The sequence below is a fragment of the Equus caballus genome, chromosome 8 (assembly GCF_041296265.1).
Source record: "Equus caballus isolate H_3958 breed thoroughbred chromosome 8, TB-T2T, whole genome shotgun sequence".
NCBI classification, from domain to species: domain Eukaryota; kingdom Metazoa; phylum Chordata; class Mammalia; order Perissodactyla; family Equidae; genus Equus; species Equus caballus.
In genome coordinates, this window is record NC_091691.1 from 6,855,341 (window position 1) to 6,871,835 (window position 16,495).

Sequence of the window (16,495 nt, forward strand, 5' to 3'; positions counted from 1 at the left end):
CTTAAAAGGATGTTTTCAAATACTATGTCTTCTCAGACAAGGGAAACAAAAGAAAAAATAAACAAGTGGGAGTTCATCAGACTAAAGAACTTCTGTAAGGGAAAAGAAACTAGGATCAAAACCAAAAGACAACCCACCAATTGGGGGAAAATTTTTGCAAATCATATACCTGATAAGGGGTTAAGCTCCGTATAAGGAACCCACACAACTGAACAACAAAAAACCAAACAGCCCGATCAAAAAATGGGCAGAGGATATGAACAGACATTTCTCCAAAGAAGATATACAGATGGCCAATAAACACGTGAAAAGATGTTCAACATCACTAATCATCAGGGAAATGCAAGTCAAAACTATACTAAGATACCACCTTACATCTGTTAAAATGGCTATAATCACTAAGACTAAAAATAACAAATGTTGGAGGTGTGGAGAAAAGGGCACCCTCATACTGTTAGTGGGAACGCAAACTGGTGCAGTCACTATGGAAAACAGTATGGAGTTTCCTCAAAAAACTAAAAATAAAAACACCATATGACCCAGCTATCCCACTACTGGGTATCTAGCCAAACAACTTGAAATCAACAATCCAAAGCAACATATGTACCCCTATGTTCATCACAGCACTGTTCACAATAGCCAAGACATGGAAACTATCCAAGTGCCCATTGACTGATGATTGGATAAAGAAGATGTGGTATATATACAATGGAATACTACTCAGCCACAAAACAGACAAATTCATCCCATTGTGCTTAGTGAAATAAGCCAGACTGAGAAAGACAAACATCAGGTGATTTCACTCATATGTGGAATATAAACAAGACACGACAAAGATAGCAGGTCAGTGGTTACCAGGGGAAGTGGGGTGGGGGTGGGCACAGGGGGTGAAGGGGAGCACCTGTGTGGTAACAGACAAGAAATAATGTACAACTGAAATCTCACAATGATGTAAACTATTATGAACTCAAATGAAAAAAAAATTTATCAAGTCTAAAAATGTTCATATCCTTTAAGCCAATAATTCTACTTGTAGGGAGCTATCTAACAAAGTAATCCTAAAAAGATGTACGTCAGATGTGGAAGAAGCCTAAGTGGCTGGTTAATATATAGCCATTTAAAAATGATGATTACAAAAAATGTTTAATACCATGGGAGGAAATGTTTATATTAAAAGTGGTTATGAGAAAACAGCAGGTCATGAAAAAAAAAAACTGCCTAGATGGTAAGATCAGAACAGTGGTAAAAAGATGCGTGGAAAAAAGACTGGAAGGAAATGCAATTGCAACTGGTTTACTGGGGCATCTCATTCTGTATAAATGTGAAGTTTTTTGATCTTTTCAACAGCTGCCCTCGGTGACACTAGGTCAAACCCCTTTTTCTCACTGGGTAGCTTAATGATAGATGCCACAGATTCCTAGCTACTTTCAGAAATTAGAATAGTCTCCTTCTGGTATTTAAGAGTAATTTTAAATGTTTACACATATAAAAATATTCATTTTTAAAATGTCCACCTTGAGCTCCCCTTAAAGCTTTTGCCCTGTCCCCTCCCGTGGCCCTGGTGGTTTGAGGGGAGGGTGGGGAAATGTGCCCTGTCCTCCACTACTCTCCTACCGGTTCCTCTCTGAGGAAGGGCTGGGGACAGGGCTGGGTAGGCAGTGTCCTTCTACCTGACAGCCTTGGGGAAGCAGTGGTCTCTCTGTTGGTTGGCTGCTGCTCTTCAAGACTAACTGGCTGTTGTCTTCCTCTGTGTGGCAGCATCCAAAGACTGGCTCTCTTGTGCAGAGCCTTTCTGAATCTCGGCTTCCTTATCTGTAAAATGGGAAGGAAACAAACTACCTAATGTGGGTGATGGGAAAACAGAGTAAGGTAATGTATGTGGGAACACTGTCAACTGGAAAGCACTATGTAAACATCATTAGCTATTATTATTATTCCTTTGAGGAGCCTATTATTTGAAATGTCTACTATTATTTGAAGTAGATACCTCCACTTGGTGATCAAATTGGTGTTTCACTTAATAGGCAGAAACAGAACTGGTGAATTTTCCCTCAGACCTGCTCTTCTCCCAATCTTCCCCAACTCAAAAAAACCCATGAGGCTGGCCCAGTGGCTGCGTGGTTAAGTTCATGTGCTCCACTTTGGCAGCCCGGGGTTTGCCAGTTTGGATCCTGGGCACAGACCTACACACCACTTATCAAGCCATGCTGAGGCGGCATCCCACATATAAAGGAAGATGGGCATGGATGTTAGCTCAGGGCTAGTCTTCCTCAAAAAAAATTAATTAATTAAAAAAAATTAAAACGAACAAACAAACAAAAACCCATTCTTCCAGTGACACAGGCCAGAACCTTTGGAGGTAGCCCTGGCCCTCCCTTTCTCTCACACCCCACACCCATTCCATCAGCGGACCCTGCTGGCTGTACTTTTAAACCGTATCTACAAGTCAATTGCTTCTTCTCACGTCGACAAGTACCCCATCCAAGCCTCCTCACCTCTCTCCAGTCACCACCCTCCCACTGGTTTCCCTCCTCCACCTTTGCCTTCTGTGATCAGTCTCCACACTGCCCCCAGAATGAGCCTTTTCAAACATAAATGGGTCCACATTACTTTTGGCTCCAAACCCTCCAATGGCTTTCCCTCTCACTCAAGGCGAAGTCCAAAGCCCCTGCCAAGGTGTGCAAGGCCCCATATGAGCTGGCCCTGGTTCCCTCGCTGACCTGGCTCCTACCATACTCGCTCTCACTCACCCAGCTGTAGCCACATTGGTCTCTTTGCTGTTCCCCTACAAGCCAACCGTGCTCCTGCCTCAGGGCCTTTGCACTTTCTAGTCCCTCTAGAATACTCTTTCTCCAGGTAGTCACAGGGCTTGCTCCCTCACCTCAACTGAGTTGTTTTCCCTGACCACCAAATTTAAAACAATGCACTCCTGCCCTATCCCTTTTCTCTGCTTTTTCTTCTCTCTTAGCACCCCTGACATATTACATGTTTATTTGTTTACAGTTTGCCTTCCCCCATTAGAATGCAGGACTTTGCCCACTGCCAGAGTCCCAGCACCCAGTACAGAAATGAGTTCCTCAAATACTTCTTTATAATGACCATTTCATAGCCATACCTGCCCAAGTCCAAGGGCGATTTTCACGCCCTGAGGTTCTTCTGGATTGGGTTCGCTTCCCTGTGTGTTGGGGAAAGTCACGTGCTTACCTCTGTGTCCTGAAGGGGAACATTTTCCACGTTCATCTTTAAGTGGAATTACCCTGGCTCTTGGGGTTTGGGTTGGAGAGAAGAGGAGGGGGTCTGCCTTTAGTGTCTGATCACCTTTAGCCCTCTTACTGATGATGCCTACAGCGGCTGGAGTCTGGCGAGATTCATTCTGCTACAGCCTGCTGTCTGGGGAATTGAATTGTGGAGAAGACAAATTTGTGTAAACAACCGGGAAATGTGATCTAGGGGGTGGGCAGGTGTGGGGAATTTATTTGCAGAGGGTGAAGGGTGGAGGCCCCAGCAGAATGTCCACCCAGAGCTCCACAGAGTTGTTACTGGTCTTGCGAGTTGGGAGATGGGGTCATGTATCCCACATAGGATCATAAACTCTGGGGATGCTTCCATCTACGTTTACCACCAACCTTGCCTCAATTTTCCCAGGAGGCCAAAATAAACTCTGCAGCCACTCTGCCTGCATGGTGACTATGTCTGACCCAGGCCACTTTGTCTTAAGGGGAGAAACAGCTCATCTCTGTTCTCAGTATAGGGTCTGATCACATAATGACCAGCTTGTTTATGGGCCCGTGTGGTCACCACACTCGTGGTCTTCCAATGCCGCAGGCCCCGACCCTGCCCTCCTGACTTGAGCTGGCAGTGGGCCCCCTTCCCTGCCCTTTACACAGAAAGCTGCACTTCCCAGAACTGTTTTCAACAAGCTGCTGTCTTCCTCCTCAGACCTGCCTGGACTAGCTAGGGCACTCTATAACAATGTTCTATTTTCCCTTTGCACAACTTGCCTCTGGCTCCAATCCTTTGCCACTGGAAGCATCTATATGCAACTGCCCAGGAGGGACCAGCAGGGGGAGCCAGAAAAATTCAGATTCTTCCGGAGACAAAAGGGTCAAGGATAAAAGCTATTTCTCAAGAGGCTCAGGTAATTTTCTCCTCATTTAAGATACACAGAAACAAGAGCACTGTTAAAACAGCCGATTGTATGGTTCAGGTGAGCGGAAAGCCAAGTGGAATTCATCCAACAGTCATCAACAACTATTTATTAAGTACCCACTACATGCCAAGCTAGACACCGCATACAGAGTAATTAAGAAGACTGTTAAAGTCCCTAAGCTCGTACCTTAGAGTTGGTGAACTGAGAGAACTGGTGAGTGGAGGTCTAGGCACTTGGATCAAAGTGAAGACATGTGACAGGTTCATAGGACTCTGGGAGTGGGAGACACAAAAGAATAGAGTTTGAGGCCAGAACTTTCCTGTGATTCTACCAATACAAAAAAACTGCCAGAGAAAGAATGTCTGGCTTAGCAACAAAATGAAAAGGCAACCTACTGAATGGGAGAAGCTATTTGCAAATGAGGAGATGATATCCAAAATATATAAAGAACTCATACAACTCAATATCAAAAAAACCCAAACAGGGGCTGGCCCCGTGGCCGAGTGGTTAAGTTCGCGCGCTCCGCTGCAGGTGGCCCAGTGTTTCGTTGGTTCGAATCCCGGGCGTGGACATGGCACTGCTCATCAAACCACGCTGAGGCAGCATCCCACATGCCACAACTAGAAGGACCCACAACGAAGAATATACAACTATGTACTGGGGGGCTTTGGGGAGAAAAAAGGAAAAAAATAAAATCTTAAAAAAAAAAACCAAACCAAACAATTGTATTAAAAAAATGGGCAGAGAACCTGAATAGACATTTTTCCAAAGAAGACATACAGATGGCCAATAGACACATGAAAAGATGCTCAATATCACTAATCATCAAAGAAATGCACATCAAAACTACAATGAGATATCACCCTACACCTGTCAGAATAGCTATTATCAAAAAGACAATAAATGACAAATGTTGGTGAGGATGTGGAGAAAAGGGAACCCTTGTGCACTGTTGGTGAGAATGCAAACTGGTGCAGCCACAGTATGGAGGTTCCTCAAAAAATTAAAAATAGAACTACTATATGATCCAGAAATTCCACTTCCAGGTATTTATCCCAAGAAAATGAACACACTAATTTGAAAAGATATATGTACCCCTATGTTCACCGCAGCATTATTTACAACAGCCAAGTGTCCTTCAATAGCTGAATGGATAAAGAAGATGCAGTATATACATACACATACACCCACACACACACACTGGAATATTACTCAGCCATAAAAAAGAATGAAATCTTGCCATTAGTGACAACATGGATGGTCCTAGAGGGTATTATGCTAAGTAAAACAAGCCAGACAAAGACAAATACCATATGATTTCATTTACACGTGGAATCAAAAAACAAAACAAATGAACAAACAAAACAAAACAGAAACAAACTCATAGATACAGAGAACAAACTGATGGTTGCCGGGGGAAGGGGAGAAATGGGTGAAATAGGTGAAGAGGATTAAGAGGTACAAACTACCGGTTATAAATGTCTCGGGGTACCATGTACAGCATAGGAAATATAGTCAATAATATTATAATTACTTTGTATGGTGACAGATGGTTACCAGACTTGCGGTGATCATTTTGGAATGTAGATAAATGTCGAATCACTATGTTGTACAACTGAAACTAATATAATATTGTATGTCAACTATACTTCAATTTAAAAAAAAAAAGAATGAATGTAAAGAAAAAAAAGAACAGCAGGTTCAATAAAACTACTAAAAGCAATCTAAATGGGAGCACAACCCAGTATCTAAGGGAAATAGCATCAAGAACAAGTACAAACTGAAGACTTGATCAATACAGTGACTTTGGTTTAAAATAATCCAGTGGGGAGAGGGAGGGAGTGAGGGTAGAGATGAAACAAGATTGGCCACGAATTGATGTTCCATAAGCTGGGTGACAGGTACCTGGTAATTTATTATATTATTCTCTCTACTTTTGCATATGCTTTAAATTCCCGTAGGAAAAGTTTATATATATCAACAACTTGGTCAATAACCATGACGGCCAAGTTTCACAGAGGACACCCTACTTGTTATGGGAGAAAACTGAGCATCTCTGCTCATCCAAAATTCCTAAAGCATTCAGAACACACTGAAGCTGTGGACGTTTCCTCGCCTGTCCCCTTCTCTCACAGATCTGTTGCCAGAGCCTATGATCTTGATCCTTTAAAGAGTGGCACAATGTATGCAAGTTATTTACTGGGGCTCCTTACCTGCATTATTCACAAGGACAGGGAAGAAGAACCTCAAGACGTCCCTTAGGGGAAATACTAAGATGTGCATTCTATCTTCTGTTGGTAGGAAGGAAGGTTTGGTAACGCGGATGAGAAGGGAATCCGCGGGCGCAGGGGACGAATTCTGTTCCTAGTAGGACAGTGAGGTCACTGAGCAACCTTGAACAAGTCCCATAATCTCTGGGAGCTCCTCCTTTCTAAAGACAGGGACTACATATGGAAACACCACTTGTAAATGCTTGTTTTAGCAGCATGAGAGAAGTTCAAAACACAGGTTCTTTCCCACCTGTCTCCTCCTCAGTATGCCATCTCAGGGAGAGTAATTTACAAAAGAGCATGGAGAAGGTCGTAAGGCTGGTGCCACTCCTGACCTCTGGAGAGCTCTGGTTCAATACAGAGGTTTTCCTAGCAGGCTCCTACCCCAGGAGTTCGATCCATAACTGGCAGACATATTGGATCTGAGCTGAGGCAGATGGGAGTAGTCAGTTTCTGGGAGGATGAACCAAAAACAGCAGCCAGAATTCCCCAACATCCAGGGGTGTGGGGCTTGATAGCTAATGAGTCTGGGTCTAGAACAAACAGTGCAAACAAAGCCATCTAGAATGTGAAAACCAACCCAGAAAACAGAGTGAAATAAGAGCTTGAAAACCAAGCACAGCACAGGAAGGCAATAAAACAAACACTTCATAATTATTTTAAATGACAAATGTGCTGATTATATAAATGATCCACACAGAAGTACATGCTCCAGAAAAAGTGAAAGGAAAATACAAAATATTGATCATAATCCACAAATGTCCTAAAAATCAGAAGCACGTTTGGAGTAATAAGAGTAGAGCATTTGCAAAGCTACAGTAATCAAAATGGTATGGTACTGGCATAAGGATACATATATACATCAATGGAATGGAATTGAGCATTCAGAAATAAATTCATACATCTACAGTCAATTGATTTTTGACATGGGTACCAAGACCATTCAATAGGGAAATTGTCACTTCAATAATTGGTGCTAGGACAACTGGATATACACATGCACTATGTGACACCAAAAGCACAAGCAACAAAGAAAAAAAGGATAAAATTAGACTTCATCAAAATTAAAAACTTTTGTGCATCAAAGGACTTTCAAGAAAGTGAAAAGATAACCCACAGAGTAGGAAAAAAATCTCATATATTTGATAAGGGTCTAGTATCCAGAATATATAAAGAACTCTCACAACTCAACAATAAAAAAGACAAGCCAATTAAAAAATGGGCAGAGGACTTCAATAAATATTTTTCCAAAGAAGGTAAACAAATGGCCAACAAGCACATGAAAAGATGCTCAACATAGTCATTAGGAAAATGCAAATCAAAACCACAATGAGATACCACTTTATACCCACTAGGATGGCAGTAATTAACAAAGGGGAGGGGATAACAAGTGTTAGCAAGGATATGGAGAAATTGGAATCCTCATACATAGCTGGTAGAAATGTAAAGGTATAGCCACTGTGGAAAACAGTTTGACAGTTCATCAAAAAGTTAAACACAGAAATACCCAGTAGGGGCCGGCCCAGTGGCACAGCAATTAAGTGTGCACGTTCCCCTACGGCGGCCCTGGGTCCACCAGTTCGGATCCCAGGCCCCAGATCCCCATTCGGACATGGCACCGCTTGGCAAGCCATGCTGTGGTAGGTGTCCCACATATAAAGTGGAGAAAGATGGGCACGGATGTTAGCTCAGGGCCAGTCTTCCTCAGCAAAAAGAGGAGGATTGGCAGCAGATGTTAGCTCAGGGCTAATCTTCCGCAAAAAAAAAAAAAAAGAAATACCCAGTAATTCCACTCCTAGGCATATACCCCAAACAACCAAAAGCAGGTATTAAACAAAAACCTGTACATGAATTTTCATAGCAGCATTATTCATAGTAGCCAAAATGTGGAAACAACCCAAATGTCCACCAACTGATGAATGGATAAACAAAATGTGGTATAATCATACAAAGGGATATTATTCAGCCACAAAAAGGAATGAAATACTGATACATGCTACAACACAGATGAATCTTGAATACATTATGTCTAGTAAAAGAAGCTGGACACAAAAGGTCAATGTAGTATGATTCCATTGATATGAAATGTCCAGAATAGGCAAATCCATAGGGACAGAAAGTCCCGCGCTTTGTTTCCGCGCAAGGGTTTCCATAGGATAGGGGGAGGGGAGAACAGGGAGTGACTGCTAACAGGCAGTAGGTTTCTTTTTGGAGTGATGAAAATGTTCTGGAACTAGTGTTGATGGTTGCACAACCTTGTGAATACTCCAAAAACTGCTGAATCGTGCACAGTAAAACGGTGGATTTTATGGCATGTGAATTATATAGCTCATTCAAAAAGTAGAGCATGAAGTTCTTTTGTTGTTAAATTACTTAAATTCATTAAATTTTGTTTTTAAATGTGTCTGTGTCTTAATGGTGCAGGGAGTTACTGACATCTGAAGGCTTGTGTGCCCCTCCCTTTGCAGACTTATTTGTCACCATCAGTTCCCACGTCATCCTCAGTCCCCAGCTGCATATCAAACAGCTGGCCATTACCCGAACATCTACTGCCAGGCTCTTTCACACTTCAGCACCTGTGCTCATGCTGTTCCTCATGCCTGGAAACTTGCACCCTCTGTCCACCTCACCCAATCCTACCTTGTCTTTCAATACCCAACCCGAACGTCACTGGGGCCTGGAAGCTTCTCCAACTCTGCCCTGCCCCAACTCAGAAAAGGTTACATTCTCTTACCTCTCTCTGTACGTTCCTCCTCAGTGGCATTTCTTATACTATATTGTAATGGTTTGATTTCACGTTTGTCCTCTTCTTCTCTCTTCCCTCTTCACCCAAGACTAAGACGCCAAGGAGGCACAACTTTCCTGTTCCATCTTGAGCACCAGTGCAGTGCTTAGCATAGAATAGGAAGAGAAGAAACTAACTGAAGGCCTAACAAGCACACAGCACATAACAGTGAGGCTTTCAACCATCCTGTGAAGTGTATATTACCGTCCCTGTTAATCAGAGGAGCAGACTGAGGTTCAGGAAGCTTGAGTGACTTTCCTAAGGGCGTTCAACTTGTTAAGTGATGGAGTGGAGGAGTTGAGATCAGAATTGGACTTGCGCCTCTCAAATCCAGGGTTCTCCCTGGCCGTCCCGGGAGGTGGTTATTAGCACAGGCTGTGGGATCAGACTGCCTGGGTACATATCCTGGTTCTCCCACTCCTTATCTTTGGGGATTTAGGCAAGTTAGCCTCTTTAAGATTGTTTCTTCATTTGTAAAATGAGGATAATAATAGTGTCTGCACATAGGGGTTTTATGAAGAATAGACGAGACAGTCTACACAAAATCACTTAGAACACAAGCTGGCACGTACAAAGCGCTCAATAAATGTTAGCTATGATGTTTATTACTGTCGCGTGTTGAGCTAGCATTCCGTAAACTTACTGGATGGCTGGATAATGTGTACGTCATTCTAAGCAGAGATTGCTGGATTATCCAGCCCACTGTCAAGACAGGACCAGACTCTCTCAGGAATCCAGAGTGCCGATGTTCAAACTCGAACAAGTAAAAATACTAAGGTGATAACACTTTGGCCTTTTTAAGACTCCTTGAGCTGACATTGGCCACAAAATTGAGAGGAAACCAAGTATGTTCAACCCTAATTCCAGATAAACTGGATTTTCTTAAGCCACTCAGCACAACAAAAGCAAAATCAGAGGTTCAGCTAGGCTCCGGCTTCTGTTACTAGATGGTGGCAATAACAACAAGAACAATATTAATAATAGCAAAAGATCTTAATATGTGTTAGGCACTCTTCTAAACGCTTTTCACATATTAACAATCTAATGTTTATTGGAGCATGTTTTTCTACTATATCCAAGAGAGCAGAAACTCAGAGCAAAAAGCACGCTACTGGCTGATGGCAGAGCGACTGCAGAAATGGGGAGAATTTCTCATAAATCTGATGACCCATGAAGGTGACAAAAGGTTAGGCCACTCAGTGTTGGAGAGGACAAGATCCTGGAAAGTGGAAATGCTCCACCATTGCCTGGGTAGCAACAGCCTGGCTGCAACTGGGCAGAATTTCTATTTCTAATGCCAGGATAATAAGGAAGCCATTGCCAATGCTGCAGAAAACTCAAGAACACTTAGCAGCGATGGCTGACTTCCAACTGAGCCATTAACGTAAATGTAGACGAAAGCTCCAGGTAGAAAACATTGGGAACTCAGAGAACACACTGAGCGTTTGAAGCAGGTACTTAACCTCCTATTATTGAATTCATGGTTTTGCCATGCTGGGGACAATCTGAGTCCATTTATGACACCGCCCATAACACTGCTCATTTCTGTTATCTGGGCTTCACAGAGGGTGAGAAGGGCAGCAATCAGATCTTACGGCTGGGCCTTATAGTAATAAGATGTTGATTTCTTTTGTCCTTGAATTTCCTTCCACCCACAATCACTCTATGATTTCATTTGGAATTCTTTTTTCTTCTCTCTCCATTATACTGTAACAGAGTCTGGAGAATATATGTAACATTTACTAGTATTTCCTGACATACACATGCTTTAAAAAATATCTCTTAAGAGGAGAAGGGATGGAGCCAACCATAGGAAAAGATGGATAGAGAAAGTCTGAAGGAGAACAGTCCACAAGACAGAGCAGAATGGGAGAGACAGGCAGGAAGGAACTGAGATGATAAAAGGAGAAGCAGTCCCTGACACGGAAGGTACTCAAGAGCTATTTGTTGACTGAAATAGTAATAGTAGAAAGAAATACTAGGATTCTAAAGGGGGAACAGTGATATTTTCCCAGCTACCTTGTTGTTCTCCCAGCCAAGATATATTTAATAGATAAACATCTGATTTACATATTGTTTACGTAAATACAAATGCTAACTATAACCGTGTATGATAAATTAAAAGAAATTCATGTCAAACACCACAATCAGGGCTGGGCGCACCTGAAATACACGGATGAGTGTTTTTACATTCTGAAGACAGCAAAGATTAGGGCAAAAGCAGTGCGTTCCTAAAGTTAAGGCACAGGGCTCATCATGCCATGTGACTGCCTAGACGAGGCCTAGTCTCTGGCCACGGTCAATTGCTCCAACTCCAAACCCAGGACTTTCCTCTCCTGCTCCCTCTCCTTGACAGCTTAGAACTCCTGAGCTCCATCTCTGAGCTCCCCTGTCCATTGCAAATGCTCTTTATAAGCTATGAGGTCTGGATTTGAGGCCTGGTTTCTTACCTCCATTTTAAGACTAACTTTCCAGCCCACCAGTACCTGGCTCCATGGAGTTCACAGACTCTCCTTGTGATGATGAATTCTAAGCCTAGACCCAAAGCTCCTTTGTGCCTTCTTGCCAGCCATCCTGTGTTCTGGTACCTCCTAGTTGATCCTCACTCACCTGAGTGTTACTCTGATTTTCTGTCCAGTCATCTCACCATTAGTTTCGTGTCAAACTGTTTACTGGGCATTTGTACATGCGCACCTTGGCTTTACATCAAATTCAAAACCAGTGAGGCCAAATCCATTATTTGTCCCCAGATCAGCTCCCCTTCTTAACCTCCCTGGCATCGCTACTGACCAATTAGAATGCATGCACAACCACTCAGAATGTCACACCCAGCAGGCCAAATCAGTTTATTGGGTCCGGTGTCAGCCCTGTCCATAATCCTTCCAGCCACTTCCACTCCTTCACAGCTAAACTTCTTGTCTGTTCTCACAGTCTCCCTTCATCTTCTCCTTTTCCTTCCATAATCTACACATTTAGCTACGCCCTGCCTCCCCACCCCCTAATTCCTCCTTATAAAGTCACCAATGGCCTTCTTTTTGCTAAAAACCAATGGATTCTTTTTAGCTCTTATCTTACTTGACTCTCCTGGTACATTTAAAATACTGACCACTCCCTCCTTCCTCACTCTCTCCCCTTAGCTTCTCTAACACCAGACTCTCCTGGTTGCAATCCACCCACCTTTGGCTACATTTTCTTAGTCTTCCCCATAACTGCTCCTCCTCCACCATCTGCTAAGCCCCCAAACCAGAGACCAACTTCCTTAGCTCCTCCTACTTGCTCCTGACACCCCCTTGGTCATGGAGTCTTGCCTGTTCTTCCTCCCAGATAGTTCGCCTCTCTTCGGCCTCATTGCCTACATTTATGGAGCACTTACTATGTGCAGCCAGGTGTGTTCCACGTGCTTCCATCCTCACAACAAGCCTCTAAGGTAAATTTTATTATCGTCTCCAGTTTTCAGATTAGGAAATAGAGGCACATATGGTTAAAAGGTCACAGAGCTCCTAAGTGGCAGAGCCAGGATTCAAGCCCAGGTGGCCTGACTCAATTCTGGATCCAGGTTACTATTCTCTCACCTAGATCATTGCAACAGTCTCCTTGCTGGTCTTGTGGCCTTCTGTCTTGACTTTCTCTAGTCCTCTCCACCCTGTGGCCAGAGTGATCTCACCAAAACAGAAGTTTGACTCTTGTCACTCTCTTGCTTAAAACTCTTTACTGGCTCCTCACTTCAAGATAAAGTCCACACATGGGAACCCTTCATAACCTGGTCAGCAAGCCTGTACCTCTTCGGCTTCATGCTTTTGTTTTTTGGTCTCATTTTAATCCCCACCCTAAATGCTCCACTAACCACAGTGATAGCCTAGACTTCCCGGCTTCTACACATTCCAAGAACCTGACCTGCCAAGAACACTGACTCCTACCCCCTCAGATTTTACTTTTTCTGATAAGCATTTTGGGACCTCCTAAAACCAGGCCATACGCCCCTCCTGTGAGCTCCCCACAGCCACCAGTACTAATCTCGCATTAATAATCACTAATTAATAATCACTAATGTAGCATTGCACTGTGGTTTTTTGCCTTCTACCATATCTGGTCTACCACAAGACTCTGAGATTCTGGAGCACAAGAACCTTATGGAGTTCCCTGTTGTATCCTCCGTACCCAGTTTAGTAGCCTGACTGGTGCACAGTACACATTTAAAAAATAATCATTGAATCAATAAACCTTTATTGACTGTGTCACACTCTTTAATACCTACTTACATAATGCCCTATATTGTTTTTATTTTCATATGTGTTAGCCTGATCTTTATAAGCAGATTGTAAGTTTCTTGAAGATAGCAAATATACAGATATTCCTCGACTTAAGATGGGGTTACATCTCGATAAACCTATCATAAGTTAAAAATAGCTGAAGTGAAAAATGCATTTAATACACCTAACCATCCAAACATCATAGCTTAGCCTAGTGTAGCTTAAATGTGCTCAGAACACTTATATTAGCCTATAATTAGGCAAAATCATCTAATACAAAGCTTGTTTTATAACAAAGTGTTGACTATCTCGTGTAATTTACTGAATACTGTACTAAAAGGGAAAAACAGAATGGTTGTATGGGTACAGAATGATTGTAAGTGTACCGGTTGTTTACCCTTGTGATTGCATGGCTGACCAGGAGCTGCAGCTCACTGCCCAGCACCATGAGAGAGTATTGTACTGCATATGGCCAGCCTGGGAAAAGATCAAAATTCAAAAATCAAAGTATGGCTACTACTGAATGTGTATCGCTTTTGCACCATTGTAAAGTAAAAAAATCATAAGTTGGGTCATCATAAGTACCTTCAAGATAAAGTCCACACATGGGAACTTCTAAGTACTCAGTACTGCTAAGTTAGAGGCTACTCACACAAAAACTGACACCGTTAACATTTATTCAGGGCTCAATGGAGGGTCAACAATCCAATGATATAGATATTATTTTTATCTCTTTCTCCCTCCATATGAGGAAACTGAATCAGAGAGAGTTTAGCATCTCGTCTAAGATGACACAGCTAGTAAGTGACAGAGCTGGGATTTGAATCCTGACATTGATGCCTGTACTCTTAACTGTAACTATACTATAACAGCAGGCTAAGGAAACTTAGAATTATAGATGCTAAGTAACTCATCCAAGATCATACCATAGTGCTGAGACTGGAACCCAGGTCTTTCCAAAGCCGGCACTCTTTGTTTTTTGGTGAGGAAGATTGGCTCTGTTGCCCATCTTCCTCTTTTGGCTTGAGGAAGATTGGCACTGAACTAACATCTGTGCCAATCTTCCTCTATTTTGTATGTGGGACGCCACCACAGCATGGCTTGATGAGTGGTGTGTACGTCCGTGCCTAGGATCCGAACTCATGAAACCCAGGCTGCTGAAGTGGAACCTGTGAACTTAACCACTATGCCACTGGGCCAGCCTCCCAAAGACAGCACTCTTATATTTGACATACTGCTTCTCTTGCTTTAAATGTCAGTGCTAAAGCTCATACCGGATGTTGATAAACTTTAAAAGCTGCAGATCCAGTTTACTGAGAGTGGAGAATATTCGATCCCCTTCCTAAAGAGCCATAATTGTAGCTTACTGGGTTAATTTACCTTAAATATCGATAGCCTAGTTTCACCAACCAATGAAGTTTATAGTGTCTAGCGTTCTCCCTGTGACACTGAAGACTGTGTTCATTGTGAAAGCCATGTTTTCTAAGGCTGGCCTCTAAGTCAAAATCCACTCTCATTCAGGAATTTACTCTTCCTTTTATTACTTAAAACCAGTGACGTGAGGTTCTCAAGCTCTCTGCTTTTGTGGCTCCTCGGTTCCCCAGTGTGGAATGTCTTGTTTCTGAAAGTAAGTTGTGATCCATACGCCTTCTTGGCTGTTTTATTATTTACCCTTAGAAAAATCCTATTCTCTGTGGACTCATTAGACTCTTTTTCCTTACATGGTATTCTGCTTTTCCCATTTCAAATATTTATTAAACACTTAACTGTACCAAAATGGAAATAACCTAATTTACAGAAGGCCATACTTTCAAAGAAATGGCCTTGGGGTTTAGATATTTTGACTGGAATATTATTTCCTTAACAAGCTTCATAAAATCATCCTCTGCTCAGTTTTCAATTATACACCCAAATATCCTTCAGCACAATCTCAGTGGCTCCTTCTAGAGCACATGATGGGGAGAGAATAGCTGGAGCTAATTCATCAGATCTTACTCCAAAGATTTTTACCAATACCTTGGCCCTCTTTTGCTGACAAAAAGGATTCTGAAGCCTTTTAACAGCTTTATGGCTTCCTTATTAGAGCTCTTCCACTAATGTACCCCGTTATCCAAATGAACTACCCATCCTTCTGGGGAAATTCTCTGAAGGCAATTTCCTGAGTTCATGGTATGGCTTCATCTCTCTGGGTTAGTACCGATTTAATATGAAACAAAGGGTCAAACATCCCTGAAATATTCAGTAAAATATGAGTGTTATATTTCACAATGTTGTCCTCAGGGATATAAACAATCCAAAATGAGTATTTGAGTAGCGCTGTATTAGAGTATTATTGCAGTAATATTTACAGAAGAAATCTCAAGTTTGGAAAAACTATAGGCCATAAAATCTGGCCATATAGGACCAATACACGAAGCAAAGTTCAAATCTGGATCATAAGAAAAAGACCAAAATATCATCAATGACGGTGACAGGCACATCTCTGAACAAAATCTGATTTCCTTGAGGAAGGAAGGTACTGAACCTATTATAATAGGATATGCCTACGAAGAACTGGGAAACAAGTCCTTCATTTAAAAAAAAAAATCAAATCACGCAGCTGAATGTCTTAGTTACAGGGGAGGAAAAGCAGAGATGACTAAGCTGAAAGAAATCTCCTCTGGCCTGTCTTATATCTTTTCTAGGCAGTGCTGTTCCTGATAAAACACATGGCACAAAATACGGTTTTACTGTATATCAAGGTGTGTAAGTTAGGGATGATAGCAGTTTTTTAAATAGAAAAATAAGGTGACAACAGCAACAGGTAAGGAAGCTTTGAACTTCTGAGGGAGCAATATTGGCACCCCTACATGGGCACAGCAGATAATCTTTTCATGGTACAAGTGCCAGCCTGTGTTAGCCCGTCTCTATCAAAGTCAGAAGGAAAAGTATTATAATTCAGCAGAAGTGGCCCCTCAGAGTCTAAGGAGGAGCATTTCATCAGACATTAATTGAGCACTCAGTGGATACAAGGGCAATAGGTTAGGTACTGAGGGGTCAA

The 16,495-nt window shown here is 42.3% G+C and overlaps 1 long non-coding RNA gene across 1 annotated transcript in view; it reads right to left on the reverse strand.

Annotated features, from left to right (window-relative positions):
• LOC138925486 (uncharacterized) overlaps window positions 1-4,422 on the reverse strand; it is an 11,244-nt gene extending 6,822 nt beyond the window's left edge. Inside the window, exons 1-2 of the long non-coding RNA XR_011441718.1 lie at window positions 4,337-4,422; window positions 1,671-1,812 (exon numbers count right to left, since the gene is read on the reverse strand). This is a non-coding gene — a long non-coding RNA (uncharacterized lncRNA). The remainder of the gene's footprint in view (window positions 1-1,670; window positions 1,813-4,336) is intronic.
• Window positions 4,423-16,495: the final 12,073 nt, after the last annotated feature.